The sequence below is a fragment of the Ambystoma mexicanum genome, chromosome 4q (genome assembly GCF_040938575.1).
Source record: "Ambystoma mexicanum isolate Mex_15411 chromosome 4q, UKY_AmexF1_1, whole genome shotgun sequence".
Lineage (NCBI taxonomy): Eukaryota > Metazoa > Chordata > Amphibia > Caudata > Ambystomatidae > Ambystoma > Ambystoma mexicanum.
This window is the reverse complement of record NC_090928.1, coordinates 12,613,148-12,632,030: the sequence shown is the minus strand read 5'-3', so window position 1 is coordinate 12,632,030 and position 18,883 is coordinate 12,613,148.

The window sequence follows — 18,883 nt, the reverse complement described above, 5'->3', positions numbered from 1 at the left end:
TAGTCCTTGGTCCAGCCCTGTGGTTTTGGTTCCAAAGGCAGGCACTTCTGAATTGAGGTTCTGCGTGGATTACAGGGCTCTGAATGCTGTCACCAAGACAGATGCACACCCCTTGCCTCGAACAGATGAGCTGGTGGATACTTTGGGTGCCTCCAAGTACCTCAGCACGTTTGACCTCACTGCTGGCTATTGGCAAATAGCTTTAGCAGAACATGCCAAGGAGAAGACAGCATTTTCTACACCAGACGGCCTTTACCAATTCCGGGTAATGCCGTTCGGGTTGAAGAATGCACCTGCCACTTTCCAGAGGCTTGTGAATCATGTGTTGAATGGGTTGGACGAATTCTGTCTTGCATATCTGGACGATATAGCAGTTTTCAGTGCCACCTGGGAAGACCATGTGAAACACCTCGGGATTGTGCTCCAGGCTCTTCAGAAAGCCCACTTGACCATAAAGGCTAGTAAATGCCAGATTGGACAAGGCTCAGTGGTTTACCTTGGACATGAAGTAGGTGGAGGGAGGATACAGCCTCTACCCAGTAAAGTACAAGCCGTACAAGACTGGCCTACCCCCACTACGCAAACCCAAGTGAGAGCCTTCTTAGGACTCACGGGGTATTATCGCAATTTTATGGCAGACTATGGCACCATAGCTGCTCCTCTGACGGCTCTCACAACTCCGAAGAAACCCAAGAAGGTAACTTGGACCAACGAGTGTGAGAAGGCCTTCAATGGCTTAAAAGACTCCTTGTGCCAGGCCCCTGTCCTCAGGGCTCCTGATTATCAAAGAACTTTTATCGTGCAGACGGACGCCTCTGACACTGGGATAGGAGCTGTACTATCACAAGTAGATGAGAAGGGTAAGGAACACCCTATCGGTTTTATTAGTCGCCAGCTTAAGGACAGAGAGCTCAGATGGTCCACGGTAGAGAAAGAATGTTTCTCTGTTGTGTGGGCCCTAAGGAAGCTGAGGCCCTACCTCTATGGGACCCACTTCACTGTGCAAACTGACCATAAGCCGTTAAAGTGGCTAATGAACATGAAGGGGGAGAATCCAAAGTTGCTTAGGTGGTCCATAAGTCTACAAGGCTTCGACTTCACTATTGAGCATAGGCCAGGTGTCCAACATAGCAATGCTGATGGGTTGTCCAGAATGTTTAACCGACCTGAACATGAGACTCATCCAGGGGTGGATTAGTTCCCCCTGTCCATAGTCTGGGAGGGGCGAGTGTTAGGAAAGATTTCATAATTGTAGGGAATTTTCCTTCCATGTGGCAACCCCTAAACCTTTTGCTATTGTTTTTTACCTTGTTCTTGACTTTGCCAGAGAAGTACAGCCTTCTGCCGCACTTCTCTGGGCTTTCGCTCCTTTTTACGGGGAAACTGACATGCCCTTAAGACAGTCAGTACCGGGGAACGTTGTTTCCCGTAGTTTCTTCTATCGTGTCGCAGCTTTAGTGCAACACGACACAAGAGGGCACTGTAAGCTGTTACAGCTCTCTTGGGTCTCTAGCCTTCTACAGGCCCTAGATACTCTTTTAGGATGGTAATTGATCGGTGCAAGTCATTCAGGGACTGGAATGGTGGCAGCGATCGTATTGAATATTTTGAGCTCCTTTTGCCGTTCTGAGCACGTTTTTGCACTGAACCCAAAATGGTGGCCTGGCTCCCCAAAATGGCCAGACCACGAGGCTCCTTTGTCCTGTCCACTGTCCGTCTTGCTCCCTTCACCTTCCCCAGGTCGAGCGACCCGGGGCCTTCCTTATTTGGGCATGTACTTTCCCGCGAAACGTGGTTGCTTTCGCGGGCTTCTACATGTCGTTTGTGTGCCTCCAGGGTGTGGGCTGGGATGTCTGGTCCCAATACACATCCTGGGTGCCAGAGAGTCTAGGGTGGTGTGAATGCCTGGGACCACCGTGGTCCGTGATTGGTCCACGTATGGTATGTGTTTTGATGAGCGGATCTCCCATTGGTTCCCCTCCGTTTTTGGCGCGAAGGGAACCGTGGATAAGAGGGGGCTGGAAACACCACTACCATGTCGATCTCCTGAGTTCTCACGAACGAAGGAATACAGGAGCCAAGTATCCTGCAACCAAGAGGCTGGACCGAGGAATCGCTGGTGACCCGCTGAAGGAACCCTCCTTTGCACTGCTGTCGTCCTGAGAGCCACTGTCCTCCTTTGATCGAACCAGAAGGCCTGTACTGGTGCTTCGACCTTTGGAATAGCAGGAACAGCTATTCCCGGCATCTACAACATCTCCTGCCAAGTAAGCCTTCGGAAGCGTCTCTGGGCCATCCAGTTGACTGACCAGCTTACAAGGGAGCCTTGTTCTGTAACCGCCGCCAGGTTGTGCCGTATCTCGAGTCCTTGTCACTCTCCCACACTTCGTGCCCTTGGCGTTCCCAAGTCTGAAGGGAGGAGTGTACTTTTGACTCAGATACGCACGGCCGCTCCGTTGTCCTGTTGCGGCAACAAAACTGTGCCGGTTTCGTCGATTGGGACGTCTTTTTGATCTACACGACTACAAAGCGTTCCCTGCTCTTCTGAACCTGCCAGCTGCTGAAACTAACGTGGAGAAGCCTGGGACTGCTTGCTTCGGGGACCGGTGAGTAGTATATCTAGGATCTGGTCGCCCTCCTGCAGTAACCCATTGCTTTTCCCCGCTGTGTAAAACAGCACCCTTTTCGCCCGTACTCGCGCTCTGCTTCTGCCCGCTGTGGAGGCTGCGCTTGAGTTGCGGACCCTGTTCTTCTTCTGCTGTGCACTAACCCGAACTGCCTGACTTCCTCCGAAGAGCTTCTCCTTTTGCCCGTTGGCACCAGCGTGGGCAGGTACTTTGAGCACAAGGCTCCACTCTTCGCAGGGCTCGGACTTCCATCTAGTTAGGTGCCTAGGAAGGCGAACTAAGTCTAAAGCATTATCGCACTGCCTGTTTTCCTTCCCTTGCAGGTGGACTACATATTTCGTGCTTTAAACGCTTGCGACTGTGTATTTGTATATATATTGTGTTGATTTGGTATGTGTTGGCCTAATACTGTGTTATTGTGATTTTCTCGCTACGGTCGTTGTTTTAAAGGCCTTAAAATAAATGTGTTTATATTTTTGATATAACACCTGTTTGGAGTAGTTTGTAAGCGCTCTTGCTTTGTGTGCTCACTGCGGGCTTTCAGTCACCCTCACCGCTCTTGAGACCTAGTCTTGACCGCCGCGATCGCTACCTTGATTGGTCTGGCTTGTCCAGAGGTTACCCTGTTCCAAGTAATTAGGTTGGCCTTCTGAACTTCTGCGCCACCAGGACAGAGTTCAGAAATCCGTCTTAACAGGCATGTACTTTCCCGTGAAACACGGATGCTTTTGCGGGCTTCTACATGTCGTGTGTGTGCCTCCAGGATGTGGGCTGGGATGTCTGGTCCCAATACACATCCTGGGTGCCAGAGAGTCTAGGGTGGTGTGAATGCCTGGGACCACCGTGGTCCGTGATTGGTCCACGAATGGTGTGAGTGGTGATGGGCGGATCTCCCATCGGGTCCCCTCCGTTTTGGCGCGAAGGGAACCGTGGATAAGAGGGGGCTGGAAACACCACTACCATGTCGATCTCCTGAGTTCTCACGAACGAAGGAATACAGGAGCCAAGTATCCTGCAACCAAGAGGCTGGACCGAGGAATCGCTGGTGACCCGCTGAAGGACTCCTCCTTTGCACTGCTGTCGTCCTGTGAAACCCTTTCCTCCTTTGATCGAACCAGAAGGCCTGTACTGGTGCTTCGACCTTTGGAATAGCAGGAACAGCTATTCTCGGCAACTTCATCATCTCCTGCCAGTAAGCCTTCGGAAGCGTCTCTGGGCCATCCAGTTGACTGACCAGCTTACACGGCAGTCCTGCTCTGTAACCGCCGCCAGGTTGTGTAGTATCTCGAGTCCTTGTCACTCTCCCATGCTTCGTACTCTTGGCGTTCCCAGGTCTGAAGGGAGGAGTGGACATTTGGCTCAGATACACACGGCCGCTCCGTTGCCCTGCTGCGGCAACAAACTGTGCAGGTTTCTTCGATTGGGACGTCTTTTTGCTCTACACGACGACGAGGCGTTCCCTGCTCTTCTGAACCTGCCAGCTGCTGAAACTGACGCGGAGAAGCCTGGGTCTGCTTGCATCGGGGACCGGTGAGTAGCATAGCTAGGATCTGGTCGCCCTCCTGCAGGAGCCCATTGCTTTTCCCCGCTGTGTAAAACAGCACCCTTGTCCGTACTCGCGCTCTGCTTCTGCCCACTGTGGAGGCTGCGCTTGAGTCGCGGAACTTGTTCTTCTTCTTTCGTGCACTAAACTGAACTGCCTGACTTCCTTCAAAGAGCTTCTCCTTTTGCCCGTTGGCACCAGCGCGTGCAGGTACTTTGAGCACAAGGCTCCACTCTTCGCAGGGCTCGGACTTCCATCTAGTTAGGTGCCTCTGAAGGCGAACTGAGTCTAAGCATTATATCGCATTGCCTGTTTTCCTTCCCTTTTAGGTGGACTACACATTTCGTGCCTATAACGCTTGCGACTGTCGTATTTGTATATATATTGTGTGGATATGGTATGTGTTGGTTTAATATTGTGATATTGTGATTTTCTCGCTACGGTCATTGTTTTAAAGGCCTTAAAATAAATGTGTATATATTTTTTATATAACAACTGTTTGGAGTAGTTTGTAAGTGATCTTGCTTTGTGGGCTCATTACGAGCTTTCAGTCACCCTCACCCCACTTGAGACCTAGTCTTGCCCGCCGCGATCGCTACCTTGATTGGTCTGGCTCGTCCAGAGGTTACCCTGTTCCAAGTAACTAGGTTGGCCTTCTGAACTTCTGCGCCACCAGGACAGAGTTCAGAAATCCGTCTTAACAAGAAGGGTATCAGGATTGGAATGGGAAGGAGTTGGATATCACATCTCATGCTAAAGGGAGGGTCTCAGGTTTGGAAGGGGAAGGATTTGGATATCACATCTCATGTTATAGGAAGGATCTCAGGTTTGGTATTAGAAGCATTGAGATATCACATCTCATGCTATCGGAAGGATCTCAGGTTTGGTATTAAAAGCATTGAGATATCACATCTCATGCTATAGGAAGGGTCTCAGGATTGGAATGGGAAGGAGTTGGATATCACATCTCATGTTATAGGAAGGATCTCAGGTTTGGTATTAGAAGCATTGAGATATCACATCTCATGCTAAAGGAAGGGTCTCAGGATTGGAATGGGAAGGAGTTGGATATCACATCTCATGCTAAAGGAAGGTTCTCAGTTTTGGTAGAAGCATTGCGATATCACATCTCATGCTATAGGAAGGGTCTCAGGATTGGAATCGGAAGGAGTTGGATATCACATCTCATGCTATAGGAAGGGTCTCAGGTTTGGTATAAGCATTGAAATATCACATCTCTGCTATCGGAAGGGTCTCAAGATTGGAATGGGAAGGACTTAGATATCACATCTCATGCTATAGGGAGGGTCTCAGTTTTGATATCAGAAGCATTGAGATATCACATCTCATGCTATCGGAAGGGTCTCAGGATTGGAATGGGAGGAGCTGGATATCACATCTCATGCTAAAGGAAGGGTCTCAGGTTTGGAAGGGGAAGGATTTGGATATCACATCTCATGTTATAGGACGGGTCTCAGGTTTGGTATTAGAAGCATTGTGATATCACATCTCATGCTATAGGAAGTGTCTCAGGATTGGAATGGGAAGGAGTTGGATATCACATCTCATGCTATAGGAAGGGTTTCAGGTTTGGTAGAAGCATTGAGATATCACATCTCATGCTATGGGAAGAGTCTCAGGTTTGGGAAGGGAAGGATTTGGATTTCACATCTCATGTTATAGGATGGTTCTCATGTTTGGTTTTTGAAGCATTGAGATATCACATCTCATGCTATCGGAAGGGTCTCAGGTTTGGAATGGGAAGGAGTTGGATATCACATCTCATGTTATAGGAAGGATCTCAGGTTTGGTATTAGAAGAATTGAGATATCACATCTCATGCTATAGGAAGGGTCTCAGGATTGGAATGGCAAGGAGTTGGATATCACATCTCATGCTAAAGGAAGGGTCTCAGGTTTGATAGAAGCATTGAGATATCACATCTCATGCTATAGGAAGGAACTCAGGATTGGAATGGGAAGGAGTTGGATATCACATCTCATGCCATAGGAAGGGTTATCAGGTTTGGTATAAACATTGAGATATCACATCTCATGCTATAGGAAGGATCTCAGGTTTGGTATTAGAAGCATTGAGACATCACATCTCATGCTATAGGAAGGGTCTCAGGTTTGGTATAAGCATTGAGATATCACCACATCCCATGCTATAGGAAGGGTCTCAGGATTGGAATTGGAAGTTGTATATGACATCTCATGCCATAGGAAGGATCTCAGGTTTGGTATAAGCATTGAGATATCACATCTCTGCTATCGGAAGGGTATCAGGATTGGAATGGGAAGGAGTTGGATATCCCATCTCATGTTATAGGAAGAGTCTCAGGTTTGGTATTAGAAGCATTGAGACATCACATCTCATGCTATAGGAAGGGTATCAGGATTGGAATGGGAAGGAGTTGGATATCCCATCTCATGTTATAGGAAGGGTCTCAAGTTTGATATTAGAAGCATTGAGATATCACATCTCATGATATCGGAAGGGTCTCAGGATTGGAATGGGAAGGAGTTGGATATCACATCTCATGATAAAGGAAGGGTCTCAGGATTGGAATGGGAAGGACTTGGATATCACATCTCATGCTATAGGAAGGCTCTCAGGTTTGGAAGGGGAAGGAGTTGGATACCACATTTCATGTTAGAGGTAGAATCGCAGGTTTGGAATTAGAGGCATTGAGATATCACATCTCATGCTATCAGAAGGGTCTCAGGATTGGGATGGGAAGGCGTTGGATATCACATCTCATGCTAAAGGGAGGGTCTCAGATTTGGAAGGGGAAGGATTTGGATATCACATCTCATGTTATAGGAAGGATCTCAGGTTTGGTATTAGAAGCATTGAGATATCACTTCTCATGCTATCGGAAGGATCTCAGGTTTAGTATTAGAGGCATTGAAACATCACATCTCATGCTATCGGAAGGGTATCAGGATTGGATTTGGAAGTAGTTGGATATCCCATCTCATGCTATCTACCAAACCTGAGACCCTTCCTTTAGCATGAGATGTGATATCCAACTCCTTCCCATTTCAATCCTGAGACCCTTCCTATAGCATGAGATGTGATATCTCAATGCTTCTAATACCAAACCTGAGACCCTTCCTATAGCATGAGATGGGAAATGTGATATCCAACTCCTTCCCCTTCCAAACCTGAGAGCCTTCCTATAGCATGAGATGTGATATCCAACTCCTTCCCATTCCAATCCTGAGACCCTTCCTATAGCATGAGATGTGATATCTCAATGCTTCTAATACCAAACCTGATATCCTTCCTATAACATGAGATGTGATATCCAACCCCTTTCCATTCCAATACTGAGATCCTTCCTATAGCATGAGATGGGATATCCAACTACTTCCAAATCCAATCCTGATACCCTTACGATAGCATGAGATGTGATATTTCAATGCCTCTAATACTAAACCTGAGATCCTTCCGATAGCATGAGAAGTGATATCTCAATGCTTCTAATACCAAACCTGAGATCCTTCCTATAACATGAGATGTGATATCCAAGTCCTTCCCATTCCAATCCTGAGACCCTTCCTTTATCATGAGATGTGATATCCAACTCCTTCCCATTCCAATCCTGAGACCTTTCTGATATCATGAGATGTGATATCTCAATGCTTCTAATATCAAACTTGAGACCCTCCCTACAGCATGAGATGTGATATCCAAGTCCTTCCCATTCCAATCCTGAGACCCTTCCTATAGCATGAGATGTGATATCTCAATGCTTCTAATACCAAACCTGAGACCCTTCCTATGACATGAGATGGGATATCCAACTCCTTCCCATTCCAATCCTGAGACCCTTCCTATAGCATGAGATGTGATGTCTCAATGCTTCTAATACCAAACCTGAGATCCTTCCTATAACATGAGATGTGATATCCAACTCCTTCCCATTCCAATCCTGAGACCCTTCCTATAGCATGAGATGTGATATTTCACTGCTTATACCAAACCTGAGACCCTTCCTATAGCATGAGATGTGATATCCAACTCCTTCCCATTCCAATCCTGAGACCCTTCCTATAGCATGAGATGTGATATCTCAATGCTTCTAATATCAAACTTGAGACCCTCCCTATAGCATGAGACGTGATATCCAACTCCTTCCCATTCCAATCCTGAGACTCTTCCTATAGCATGAGATGTGATATCTCAATGCTTCTACCAAACCTGAGACCCTTCCTATAACATGAGATGGGATATCCAACTCCTTCCCATTCCAATCCTCAGACACTTCCTATAGCATGAGATGTGATATCTCAATGCTTCTAATACCAAACCTGAGACCCTTCCTATGGCATGAGATTTGATATCAAACTCCTTCCCATTCCAATCCTGAGACCCTTCCTATAGCATGAGATATGATATCCAACTCCTTCCCATTCCAATCCTGAAACCCTTCCTATACCATGAGATGTGATATCTTAATGCTTCTAATACCAAACCTGAGACCCGTCCTATAACATGAGATGTGATATCCAAATCCTTCCCCTTCCAAACCTGAGACCCTTCCTTTAGCATGAGATGTGATATCCAGCTCCTTCCCATTCCAATCCTGAGACCCTTGAGATGGCATGAGATGTGATATCTCAATGCTTCTAATATCAAAACTGAGACCCTCCCTATAGCATGAGATGTGATATCTAAGTCCTTCCCATTCCAATCCTGAGTCCCTTCCGATAGCAGAGATGTGATATCTCAATGCTTATACCAAACCTGAGACCCTTCCTATGGCATGAGATGTGATATCCAACTCCTTCCCATTTCAATCCTGAGACCCTTCCTATAGCATGAGATGTGATATCTCAATGCTTCTACCAAACATGAGACCCTTCCTTTAGCATGAGATGTGATATCCATCTCCTTCCCATCCCAATCCTGAGACCCTTCCTATAGCATGAGATGTGATATCTCAATGCTTCTAATACCAAACCTGAGATCCTTCCGATAACATGAGATGTGATATCCAAATCCTTCCCCTTCCAAACCTGAGACCCTCCCTTTAGCATGAGATGTGATATCCAACTCCTTCCCATTCCAATCCTGAGACCCTTCTGATAGCATGAGATGTGATATCTCAATTCTTCTAATACTAAACCTGAGATCCTTCCGATAGCATAAGAAGTGATGTCTCAATGCTTCTAATACCAAACCTGGGACCCGTCCTATAACATGAGATATTATATCCAAATCCTTCCCATTCCAATCCTGAAACCCTTCCTTTAGCATGAGATGTGATATCTCAATGTTTCTAATAAAAAACCTGAGACCCTTCCTATAACAAGAGATGTGATATCCAGCTCCTTCCCATTCCAATCCTGAGACCCTTCCGATAGCATGAGATGTGATATCTCAATGCTTCTAATATCAAAACTGAAACCCTCCCTATAGCATGAGATGTGATATCTAAGTCCTTCCAATTCCAATCCTGAGACCCTTCGGATAGCAGAGATGTGATATCTCAATGCTTATACTAAACCTGAGACCCTTCCTATGGCATGAGATGTGATATCCAACTCCTTCCCATTTCAATCCTGAGACCCTTCCTATAGCATGAGATGTGATATCTCAATGCTTCTACCAAACATGAGACCCTTCCTTTAGCATGAGATGTGATATCCATCTCCTTCCCATTCCAATCCTGAGACCCTTCCTATAGCATGAGATGTGATATCTCAATGCTTCTAATACCAAACCTGAGATCCTTCCGATAACATGAGATGTGATATCCAAATCCTTCCCCTTCCAAACCCGAGACCCTCCCTTTAGCATGAGATGTGATATCCAACTCCTTCCCATTCCAATCCTGAGACCCTTCTGATAGCATGAGATGTGATATCTCAATGCTTCTAATACTAAACCTGATATCCTTCCGATAGCATGAGAAGTGATATCTCAATGCTTCTAATACCAAACCTGGGACCCGTCCTATAACATGAGATATGATATCCAAATCCTTCCCATTCCAATCCTGAAACCCTTCCTTTAGCATGAGATGTGATATCTCAATGTTTCTAATAAAAAACCTGAGACCGTTCCTATAGCATGAGTTGGATATCACATCTCATGTTATAGGAAGGATCTCAGGTTTGGTATAAGAATTGAGATATCACATCTCTGCTATCGGAAGGGTCTCAGGATTGGAATGGGAAGGAGTTGGATATTCCAATCTCATGTTATAGGAAGGGTCTCAGGTTTGGTATTAGAAGCATTGAGATATCACATCTCATGCTATCGGAAGGATCTCAGGTTTGGTATTAGAAGCATTGAGATATCACATCTCATGCTATCAGAAGGGTCTCAGGATTGGAATGGGAAGGAGATGGATATCACATCTCATGCTAAAGGGAGGGTCTCAGGTTTGGAAGGGGAAGGATTTGGATATCACATCTCATGTTATCGGAAGGATCTCAGGTTTGGTATTAGAAGTATTGAGATATCACATCTCATGCTATAGGAAGGGTCTCAGGATTGGAATGGGAAGGAGTTGGATATCACATCTCATGCTAAAGGAAGGGTCTCAGGTTTGGTAGAAGCATTGAGATATCACATCTCATGCTATAGGAAGGGTCTCAGGATTGGAATGGGAAGGACTTAGATATCACATATCATGCTATAGGGAGTGTTTCCGTTTTGATATTAGAAGCATTGAGATATCACATCTCATGCTATCAGAAGTGTCTCAGGATTGGAATGGGAAGGAGCTGGATATCACATCTCATGCTAAAGGAAGGGTCTCAGGTTTGGAACGGGAAGGAGTTGGATATCCGATCTCATGTTATAGGAAGGGTCTAAGGTCTGGTATAAGCATTGAGATATCACATCTCTGCTATCGGAAGTGTCTCAGGATTGGAATGGGAAGGAGTTGGATATCCCATCTCATGTTATAGGAAGGGTCTCAGGTTTGGTATAAGCATTGAGATATCACATCTCATGCTATAGGAAGGGTCTCAGGATTGGAATGGGAAGGAGTTGGATATCACATCTCATGCTATAGGAAGGGTCTCAGGTTTGGTATAAGCATTGAGATATCACATCTCATGCTATAGGAAGGGTCTCAGGATTGGAATGGGAAGGAGTTGTATATGACATCTCATGCCGTAGGAAGGGTCTCAGGTTTGGTATAAGCATTGAGATATCACATCTCATGCTATAGGAAGGGTCTCAGGATTGGAATGGGAAGGAGGTGGATATCACATCTCATGCTATAGGAAGGATCTCAGGTTTGGTATAAGCATTGAGATATCACATCTCATGCTATAGGAAGGGTCTCAGGATTGGAATGGGAAGGAGTTGTATATGACATCTCATGCCGTAGGAAGGGTCTCAGGTTTGGTATAAGCATTGAGATATCACATCTCTGCTATCGGAAGGGTCTCAGGATTGGAATGGGAAGGAGTTGGATATCCCATCTCATGTTATAGGAAGAGCCTCAGGTTTGGTATTAGAAGCATTGAGATATCACATCTCATGCTATAGGAAGTGTCTCAGGATTGGAATGGGAAGGACTTGGATATCACATCTCATGCTATAGGGAGGCTCTCAAGTTTGATATTAGAAGCATTGAGATATCACATCTCATGCTATAGGAAGGGTCTCAGGATTGGAATGGGAAGGAGTCGGATATCACATCTCATGCTATAGGAAGGGTCTCAGGTTTGGTATAAGCAGTGAGATATCACATCTCATGCTATAGGAAGTGTCTCAGGATTGGAATGGGAAGGAGTTGGATATCACATCTCATGTTATAGGAAGGATCTCAGGTTTGGTATAAGAATTGAGATATCACATCTCTGCTATCGGAAGGGTCTCAGGATTGGAATTTGAAGGAGTTGGATATTCCAATCTCATGTTATAGGAAGGGTCTCAGGTTTGGTATTAGAAGCATTGAGATATCACATCTCATGCTATAGGAAGGGTCTCAGGATTGGAATGGGAAGGACTTGGATATCACATCTCATGCTATAGGGAGGGTCTCAAGTTTGATATTAGAAGCATTGAGATATTACATCTGATGATATCGGAAGGGTCTCAGGATTGGAATGGGAAGGAGTTGGATATCACATCTCATGATAAAGGAAGGGTCTAAGGTTTGGAAGGGGAAGGATTTGGATATCACATCTCATGTTATAGGACGGGTCTCAGGTTTGGTATTAGAAGCATTGAGATATCAAGTCTCATGGTATAGGAAGGGGATCAGAATTGGAATGGGAAGGAGTTGGATGTCACATCTCAAGCTATAGGAAGGGTCTCAGGATTGGAATGGGAAGGACTTGGATATCACATCTCATGCTATAGGGAGGGTCTCAAGTTTGATATTAGAAGCATTAAGATATCACATCTCATGATATCGGAAGGGTCTCAGGATTGGCATGGGAAGGAGTTGGATATCACATCTCATCATAAAGGAAGGGTCTAAGGTTTGGAAGGGGAAGGATTTGGATATCACCTCTCATGTTATAGGACGGGTCTCAGGTTTGGTATTAGAAGCATTGAGATATCAAGTCTCATGGTATAGGAAGGGGCTCAGAATTGGAATGGGAAGGAGTTGGATATCAAGTCTCATGGTATAGGAAGGGGCTCAGAATTGGAATGGGAAGGAGTTGGATATCACATCTCATGCTAAAGGGAGGGTCTCAGGTTTGGAAGGGGAAGGATTTGGATATCACATATCATGTTATAGGAAGGATCTCAGGTTTGGTATTAGAAGCATTGAGATATCACATCTCATGCTATCGGAAGGATCTCAGGTTTGGTATTAGAAGCATTGAGATATCACATCTCATGCTATCAGAAGGGTCTCAGGATTGGAAGGGGAAGGATTTGGATATCACATCTCATGTTATCGGAAGGATCTCAGGTTTGGTATTAGAAGTATTGAGATATCACAACTCATGCTATAGGAAGGGTCTCAGGATTGAAATGGGAGGGAGTTGGATATCACATCTCATGCTAAAGGAAGGGTCTCAGGTTTGGTAGAAGCATTGAGATATCACATCTCATGCTATAGGAAGGGTCTCAGGATTGGAATGGGAAGGAGTTGGATGTCACATCTCATGCTATAGGAAGGGTCTCAGGTTTGGTATAAGCATTGAGATATCACATGTCATGCTATAGGAAGGGTCTCAGGATTGGAATGGGAAGGAGTTGTATATGACATCTCATGCCGTAGGAAGGGTCTCAGGTTTGGTATAAGCATTGAGATATCACATCTCATGCTATAGGAAGGGTCTCAGGATTGGAATGGGAAGGAGTTGGATATCACATCTCATGCTATAGGAAGGGTCTCAGGTTTGGTATAAGCATTGAGATATCACATCTCATGCTATAGGAAGGGTCTCAGGATTGGAATGGGAAGGAGTTGTATATGACATCTCATGCCGTAGGAAGGGTCTCAGGTTTGATATAAGCATTGAGATATCACATCTCTGCTATCGGAAGGGTCTCAGGATTGGAATGGGAAGGAGTTGGATATCCCATCTCATGTTATAGGAAGAGTCTCAGGTTTGGTATTAGAAGCATTGAGATATCACATCTCATGCTATAGGAAGTGTCTCAGGATTGGAATGGGAAGGACTTGGATATCACATCTCATGCTATAGGGAGGCTCTCAAGTTTGATATTAGAAGCATTGAGATATCACATCTCTTGCTATAGGAAGGGTCTCAGGATTGGAATGGGAAGGAGTTGGATATCACATCTCATGCTATAGGAAGGGTCTCAGGTTTGGTATAAGCAGTGAGATATCACATCTCATGCTATAGGAAGTGTCTCAGGATTGGAATGGGAAGGAGTTGGATATCACATCTCATGTTATAGGAAGGATCTCAGGTTTGGTATAAGAATTGAGATATCACATCTCTGCTATCGGAAGGGTCTCAGGATTAGAATGGGAAGGAGTTGGATATTCCAATCTCATGTTATAGGAAGGGTCTCAGGTTTGGTATTAGAAGCATTGAGATATCACATCTCATGCTATAGGAAGGGTCTCAGGATTGGAATGGGAAGGACTTGGATATCACATCTCATGCTATAGGGAGGGTCTCAAGTTTGATATTAGAAGCATTGAGATATCACATCTCATGATATCGGAAGGGTCTCAGGATTGGAATGGGAAGGAGTTGGATATCACATCTCATGATAAAGGAAGGGTCTAAGGTTTGGAAGGGGAAGGATTTGGATATCACATCTCATGTTATAGGACGGGTCTCAGGTTTGGTATTAGAAGCATTGAGATATCAAGTCTCATGGTATAGGAAGGGGCTCAGAATTGGAATGGGAAGGAGTTGGATATCACATCTCAAGCTATAGGAAGGGTCTCAGGATTGGAATGGGAAGGACTTGGATATCACATCTCATGCTATAGGGAGTGTCTCAAGTTTGATATTAGAAGCATTGAGATATCACATCTCATGATATCGGAAGGGTCTCAGGATTGGAATGGGAAGGAGTTGGATATCACATCTCATGATAAAGGAAGGGTCTAAGGTTTGGAAGGGGAAGGATTTGGATATCACATCTCATGTTATAGGACGGGTCTCAGGTTTGGTATTAGAAGCATTGAGATATCAAGTCTCATGGTATAGGAAGGGGCTAAGAATTGGAATGGGAAGGAGTTGGATATCAAGTCTCATGGTATAGGAAGGGGCTCAGAATTGGAATGGGAAGGAGTTGGATATCACATCTCATGCTAAAGGGAGGGTCTCAGGTTTGGAAGGGGAAGGATTTGGATATAACATCTCATGTTATAGGAAGGATCTCAGGTTTGGTATTAGAAGCATTGAGATATCACATCTCAAGCTATCGGAAGGATCTCAGGTTTGGTATTAGAAGCATTGAGATATCACATCTCATGCTATCAGAAGGGTCTCAGGATTGGAAGGGGAAGGATTTGGATATCACATCTCATGTTATCGGAAGGATCTCAGGTTTGGTATTAGAAGTATTGAGATATCACATCTCATGCTATAGGAAGGGTCTCAGGATTGGAATGGGAAGGAGTTGGATATCACATCTCATGCTAAAGGAAGGGTCTCAGGTTTGGTAGAAGCATTGAGATATCACATCTCATGCTATAGGAAGGGTCTCAGGATTGGAATGGGAAGGACTTAGATATCACATATCATGCTATAGGGAGGGTCTCAGTTTTGATATTAGAAGCATTGAGATATCACATCTCATGCTATTCGAAGTGTCTCAGGATTGGAATGGGAAGGAGCTGGATTTCACATCTCATGCTAAAGGAAGGGTCTCAGGTTTGGAATGGGAAGGAGTTGGATATCACATCTCATGTTATAGGAAGGGTCTCAGGTTTGGTATAAGCATTGAGATATCACATCTCTGCTATCGGAAGTGTCTCAGGATTGGAATGGGAAGGAGTTGGATATCCCATCTCATGTTATAGGACGGGTCTCAGGTTTGTTATTAGAATCATTGAGATATCATGTTGCATGCTGTAGGAAGGGTCTAAGGATTGGAATGGGAAGGACTTGGATATCACATCTCATGCTATAGGAAGGGTCTCAGGATTGGAATGGGAAGGAGTTGTATATGACATCTCATGCCGTAGGAAGGGTCTCAGGTTTGATATAAGCATTGAGATATCACATCTCTGCTATCGGAAGGGTCTCAGGATTGGAATGGGAAGGAGTTGGATATCCCATCTCATGTTATAGGAAGAGTCTCAGGTTTGGTATTAGAAGCATTGAGATATCACATCTCATGCTATAGGAAGTGTCTCAGGATTGGAATGGGAAGGACTTGGATATCACATCTCATGCTATAGGGAGGCTCTCAAGTTTGATATTAGAAGCATTGAGATATCACATCTCTTGCTATAGGAAGGGTCTCAGGATTGGAATGGGAAGGAGTTGGATATCACATCTCATGCTATAGGAAGGGTCTCAGGTTTGGTATAAGCAGTGAGATATCACATCTCATGCTATAGGAAGTGTCTCAGGATTGGAATGGGAAGGAGTTGGATATCACATCTCATGTTATAGGAAGGATCTCAGGTTTGGTATAAGAATTGAGATATCACATCTCTGCTATCGGAAGGGTCTCAGGATTAGAATGGGAAGGAGTTGGATATTCCAATCTCATGTTATAGGAAGGGTCTCAGGATTGGAATGGGAAGGACTTGGATATCACATCACATGCTATAGGGAGGGTCTCAAGTTTGATATTAGAAGCATTGAGATATCACATCTCATGATATCGGAAGGGTCTCAGGATTGGAATGGGAAGGAGTTGGATATCACATCTCATGATAAAGGAAGGGTCTAAGGTTTGGAAGGGGAAGGATTTGGATATCACATCTCATGTTATAGGACGGGTCTCAGGTTTGGTATTAGAAGCATTGAGATATCAAGTCTCATGGTATAGGAAGGGGCTCAGAATTGGAATGGGAAGGAGTTGGATATCACATCTCAAGCAATAGGAAGGGTCTCAGGATTGTAATGGGAAGGACTTGGATATCACATCTCATGCTATAGGGAGTGTCTCAAGTTTGATATTAGAAGCATTGAGATATCACATCTCATGATATCGGAAGGGTCTCAGGATTGGAATGGGAAGGAGTTGGATATCACATCTCATGATAAAGGAAGGGTCTAAGGTTTGGAAGGGGAAGGATTTGGATATCACATCTCATGTTATAGGACGGGTCTCAGGTTTGGTATTAGAAGCATTGAGATATCACATCTCAAGCTATCGGAAGGATCTCAGGTTTGGTATTAGAAGCATTGAGATATCACATCTCATGCTATCAGAAGAGTCTCAGGATTGGAAGGGGAAGGATTTGGATATCACATCTCATGTTATCGGAAGGATCTCAGGTTTGGTATTAGAAGTATTGAGATATCACATCTCATGCTATAGGAAGGGTCTCAGGATTGGAATGGGAAGGAGTTGGATATCACATCTCATGCTAAAGGAAGGGTCTCAGGTTTGGTAGAAGCATTGAGATATCACATCTCATGCTATAGGAAGGGTCTCAGGATTGGAATGGGAAGGACTTAGATATCACATATCATGCTATAGGGAGGGTCTCAGTTTTGATATTAGAAGCATTGAGATATCACATCTCATGCTATTCGAAGTGTCTCAGGATTGGAATGGGAAGGAGCTGGATTTCACATCTCATGCTAAAGGAAGGGTCTCAGGTTTGGAATGGGAAGGAGTTGGATATCACATCTCATGTTATAGGAAGGGTCTCAGGTTTGGTATAAGCATTGAGATATCACATCTCTGCTATCGGAAGTGTCTCAGGATTGGAATGGGAAGGAGTTGGATATCCCGTCTCATGTTATAGGATGGGTCTCAGGTTTGTTATTAGAATCATTTAGATATCATATTGCATGCTGTAGGAAGGGTCTAAGGATTGGAATGGGAAGGACTTGGATATCACATCTCATGCTATAGATAGGCTCTCAGGTTTAGAAAGGGAAGGAGTTGGATATCACATTTCATGTTAGAGGAAGGATCTCAGGTTCGGTATTAGAGGCATTGAGATATCACATCTCATGCTATAGGAAGGGTCTCAGGATTGGAATGGGAAGGAGTTGGGTATCACATCTCATGCTATAGGAAGGGTCTCAGGTTTGGTATAAGCATTGAGATTTCACATCTCATGCTATAGGAAGGGTCTCAGGATTAGAATGGGAAGGAGTTGGATATCACATCTCATGTTATAGGAAGGATCTCAGGTTTGGTATAAGCATTGAGATATCACATCTCTGCTATCGGAAGGGTCTCGGGATTGGAATGGGAAGGAGTTGGATATCCCATCTCATGTTATAGGAAGAGTCTCAGGTTTGGTATTAGAAGCATTGAGATATCACATCTCATGCTATAGGAAGTGTCTCAGGATTGGAATGGGAAGGACTTGGATATCACTACTCATGCTATAGGGAGGGTCTCAAGTTTGATATTAGAAGCATTGAGTTATCACATCTCATGCTATAGGAAGGGTCTCAGGATTGGAATGGGAAGGAGTTGGATATCACATCTCATGCTATAGGAAGGGTCTCACGTTTGGTATAAGCAGTGAGATATCACATCTCATGCTATAGGAAGGGTCTCAGGATTGGAATGGGAAGGAGTTGGATATCACATCTCATGTTATAGGAAGGATATCAGGTTTGGTATAAGCATTGAGATATCACATCTCTGCTATCGGAAGGGTCTCAGGATTGGAATGGGAAGGAGTTGGATATTCCCATCTCATGTTATAGGAATTGTCTCAGGTTTGGTATTAGAAGCATTGAGATATCACATCTCATGCTGTATGAAGGGTCTCAGGATTGGAATGGGAAGGAGTTGGATATCACATCTCATGCTAAAGGGAGGGTCTCAGGTTTGGAAGGGGAAGGATTTGGATATCACATCTCATGTTATAGGAAGGATCACAGGTTTGGTATTAGAAGCATTGAGATATCACATCTCATGCTATCGGAAGGGTCTCAGGATTGGAATGGGAAGGAGTTGGATATCACATCTCATGCTATAGGAAGGGTCTCAGGTTTGGAAGGGGAAGGATTTGGATATCACATCTCATGTTATAGGAAGGATCACAGGTTTGGTATTAGAAGCATTGAGATATCACATCTCATGCTATAAGAAGTGTCTCAGGATTGGAATGGGAAGGACTTGGATATCACATCTCATGCTATAG